Source organism: Chionomys nivalis, chromosome 4, assembly GCF_950005125.1.
Source record: "Chionomys nivalis chromosome 4, mChiNiv1.1, whole genome shotgun sequence".
NCBI lineage: Eukaryota > Metazoa > Chordata > Mammalia > Rodentia > Cricetidae > Chionomys > Chionomys nivalis.
This window is the reverse complement of record NC_080089.1, coordinates 113,886,937-113,891,161: the sequence shown is the minus strand read 5'-3', so window position 1 is coordinate 113,891,161 and position 4,225 is coordinate 113,886,937. Positions and strand designations below refer to the sequence as shown.

Below are 4,225 nucleotides of genomic sequence, written 5' to 3'. Positions count from 1 at the left end.
CCGGGAAGGGCGGGGCGTACTACAAGTCCCATGAGCCTCTGCGCGGGCGACGGGGGGGGGCGCACCACGAGTCCCGTGAGCCTCCGCGGCGGGGCGCACTACGAGTCCCAGTGGTCTCCGCGGCGGGAGCGGGGTGAGGCGTCGCAGCGGGCCGCGGGGAGGCGGAGTGGAGCTGGGAAAGTCGCGGGCCGGCTGCAGCGGGGCTGAGGCCCGTGTTCAGGGCGCCCTCTAGCGCGTCCTTTCCACTCGGCGGCCTCGCCGGTTCCGGAAGGTGGGTGGCTGCGGCTCGGCTTGGCGGCGCCTGGCGTGGTGGCCGCTAACCCGCGAGCTGACGTGTGTCCGCGGTCCCTGGAACTCATGCAGGCCCCGTGTTGCGGGTCGCGCGGGGATCTCCCTGGGTGTCCTGTGAAGCGTGGTCGCTGGGTGTTTCCCACGCCCCTCACTGGCTCAGTTGGGGTTCCGGAATCCTCTTCAGTGACGTAGGAGAAGAGGGGACCATGGCCAACTTTGGCTTCCTTAGAGTTGCCCCCCACACACACCCCTTGGTTATTTCTAGGTAACAACCTCTCCTTTTTTTGAGGCAGGGTCTTATGCATCCCAGGGTGGCTACAGACACACGTTTTCCAACACCAGATGAAGAATGACCATCTATTAATTCTCGCCGTATATAGCTGACTAAATCGTTTCCTTTTTCTCGTTTTCCTTTCTTTCTTTCGTTCGTTTTTTTCGTTCTTTCTCCCTTTCTTTTTCTTTTTGCCCTTTTTCTTATTTTCCCCCTTTTTTCTTTCTCCTCTCCGTCTTTCGTTCCCTCCTCCCAAGTAGCCCAGACTGGCCGTAGACTCTCGAATTTCTTGGTCCTTGTGCTTCCACTTCCCAGGTGCTGCGTTCACACACATTACCAAACTCTGTGCAGCTCTAGAGATTGAACCCGAGGTCTTGTGCATGCTGGGTAAGCATTATACCTCGCTGCCTCTCTTGAGGACAATGGATTATGTGCTTAGGTATAGATGAGTTAATTACAATCTTAGGGAGACACAGACAGAAGAAGCCCACAGGCTCCAAATTATTCCCGGTTAACTGTGAGAGTCAGTTATAGAAAGTTAACGTCCATTTACTGCCAACTAGAAAAGCTCATGTTTCTTGGTACATTTTTAAATACTGTTTTGTCGACTGGAACCTTAAACGTTGTCAGTGTTCTGTAGGAAGGTCTCAGGATATAATACTGTCTCTGGGTAGGTACTCTTTTCATTGGAGTAGATCTGTATTTGAACAAACAAAATAGATGGACCCTGACAGAACTCGTGACTGTGATGCAGCTCTCTTTGGAGCAGATACTTATTTTTATGATTATACAAGTCTTATTTTGGTTAATTAGCTTGTTTGAGCAATGAAAAAACGTTTTAAAAGTTTTTAATGTGTGTGGTGCTTTGCCTGCTTGTGTATGTTCATGCAATACACATGGAGGCCAGAAGAGGGCACTGTATCACGGCCATTAGGAGTTTGCATAAGTTGTGAGCCTCCCTGTAGGTGCTAAGAATTGAGCCTGGGTCCTTGGGAAGAGCAGGCAGTGCTCTTAACCACTGGGCCTTCTATCTAGCACCAACTTTTTTGTTTTAATTTTTTTTAAGTGCTGCATCTCTGAAAAATGTTTTAGTACAAATCATGTTTTTAGAGAAATAAAATTTTCAGTGAGTTTCTATATATAAATTGTATACTGAAATTTAATCATTCCACCCCCGGATCATATTTTCTGTGGTCTGTTTTTTGTGGACCTTGTTGGATGAGATTCTTAATGTCAGCTGAACAGAATTAAGGTGTCAAAATTGCCACATTGTAAGAGCTGAGTCTTCCTGTTAGTACCGTCCTCAATGTCATGCTATCAGTGCATTTTTAAAAACATTCTCTCTATATGTCTTACGTACAGGCAAAGTCTTCTAGGGAGAGAATAGTTTTAATAAAAATATTAAGTAGTAAAACAGTTTTAAAAATACTAGCAAAATCAGAGAACTTGGTATATAAGAAAACTTGATGTATAAGTTACTTTTCTCATTGTTGTAGCAAAAAAAAAATCCTCGGCAAAAAGTGATTTAAGGAAGGACAAGTTTATTTTGACTGACAGCTTAAGGGTGCAGTGCATCATAGTGGGGAGGCATGGAGACAGGTGACTGATCACTTTGTGGCTGCAGTCAGGAAGCACAGAGGGAGGAGTGCCAGTGTTTGCTGCCTTCACCATTTTTATTCAGTCTGGTGCCCTGGCACATTGAATGATGCTGCTGCCCACATTAGGTTAGCTCTTCCTTCCTGTGTAGCCCAGTCTAGATACCCTCACCTTAGGCTAGGGCTTCCTTCCTGTGTAGCCCAGTCTAGACAGCCTCACCTTAGGCTAGGGCTTCCTTCCTGTGTAGCCCAGTCTAGACAGCCTCACCTTAGGCTAGGGCTTCCTTCCTGTGTAGCCCAGTCTAGACAGTCTCATATTAGGCTAGGGCTTCCTTCCTGTGTAGCCCAGTCTAGACAACCTCACAGACACATTCAGAGGTTGGTTTCCATAGTGATGTTAAATTCCATTTAGTTGACAATCAAGATTAACCAACACATCCCTTGCCAACCTGACAAACGTCAATTTAAGTTGTAACATTCCATCCCTGTCCCCTAGTGTTTCATTTTCATCTCATAATGAAAAATACACTTACTCTACCTTTGAATGTCTCTATCATCTTTCACAGTACTGACATTGTTCAAAAGTGTAAGGACAGAGTCTCTTCTGGGACCAAATCATTTAACTGTAACATTTACCCCCTTTTACATGAAAAAAAAAATCAAAAGAAACAAACAAAAACCAAAACATGTTACGTCTAACATACAATAAATAATTCCACACAATAAATAGTTCTATCCCGAAAGGGAGGGATGGGCATATAATAAGGAAAAGTCATACCAAAGTAAGATCAAAACCCCTCATGGTAAACACCAAGCCCCTTAGCTCCATGTCCAACATCTGGGTCTGGTGATGGACTCATCTGTGTTCCAAAAGGACTTTTGTATTCCCGACCAGCTCTTCTGTCTGCAGCAACATTGCCTCTCTCTTGGGCCTTCTCTACTTTGTACCAGCAGTTTTTCTCAGCAGACAACCAACCTTCCTGACAATTATACAACCTTGGGTCTCCATTGTAATTTAGGCTTCATCTTCACAGCTTCATGCTGTGGCCAGTGGCTCTCTGAAATGTCCCCATCAACCTTGCATCTTTTATGCCTGCCAAACCAGTACCATATGGACAGCACTGCCAAGTTTTGCTACCAACTGAATCTGACCCCCTTGAACCACAGTTACAACAGCTTATCTGCATTGCTGTGACAAAATGCCTGGAAAAGCATCTTAAGAGAAAATTTACTTCAGACTTTAGCTCACAGTGTGAGGAAATAATGTCAAGAAAGTCATGAGGCAGCTGTTAGATTTATTTCATCCACAACTGGAAGCAGAGAGATAAAACTTGGTGCCCAGCTTTCTTTTTAAAATTTTTTAGTCAAGGACTCACCTAAGGGATGATACCAAGCGTGGTTGGTCTTTCCTCCTCAGTTAACCCAGCCTAAAAACTCCCTGGCCAGATATCTGTTTCCATGTGATTCTAGACCCCATCAAGCTGGCATGAAGGTTAAGTATCTCAAGGCTACTAGGAAAGTCTCGGGCTACACAGTGAACTCCAGCCCACCCTCATTGTATCACATAGCTCAAAAACAACATAAAACAAAAAACTAAAAATAGAACTAGCACATGATCAAGTAATCCTGTTGCAGGGTGTTTTCCCCCAAAAGACTGATAATGGGATCTGGAATGGTAATGTTCTTTTCACTGGTGTTCTTAATGCTAAGATGTGGAAACAGCCTAAGGTGTGCCAATGGTGACTGGACAATGGAAATGTGGTATAAGAAGACAGTGGCATATTGTCTGGTCTTACGAAAGGAAGCCCTGTTATTTGCAACAACACAGGTGAAAATGAGAACATTGGGTTATTTAAAATAAGCCAGGTACTGAAAGACTAAAAAACTACAGGTTTCATTTATGTGAGATCAAAACAGTCCCTCACTGGCAGCTGTCCTGTGTACGTCTATTACATAGATCAGTTACTAAGATTTAAATTGGCATTTAGTATATTTATAAAGTTTCTATGATTATTTTCTTTGTTTTGCTAGTTTTTACTTTTCCTTGGAAAAATTTTTAAAGATTTAT

General features: G+C 44.2%; 1 protein-coding gene across 1 annotated transcript in view; it reads left to right on the top strand.

Annotated features, from left to right (window-relative positions):
• The first annotated feature begins 143 nt into the window (after positions 1 to 143).
• The window catches only part of Zcwpw2 (zinc finger CW-type and PWWP domain containing 2), a 124,829-nt gene continuing 120,747 nt past the window's right edge, over positions 144 to 4,225 (top strand). Inside the window, exon 1 of the mRNA XM_057768951.1 lies at positions 144 to 271. The gene's annotated coding sequence lies outside the window, so the exon portion shown is untranslated. The remainder of the gene's footprint in view (positions 272 to 4,225) is intronic.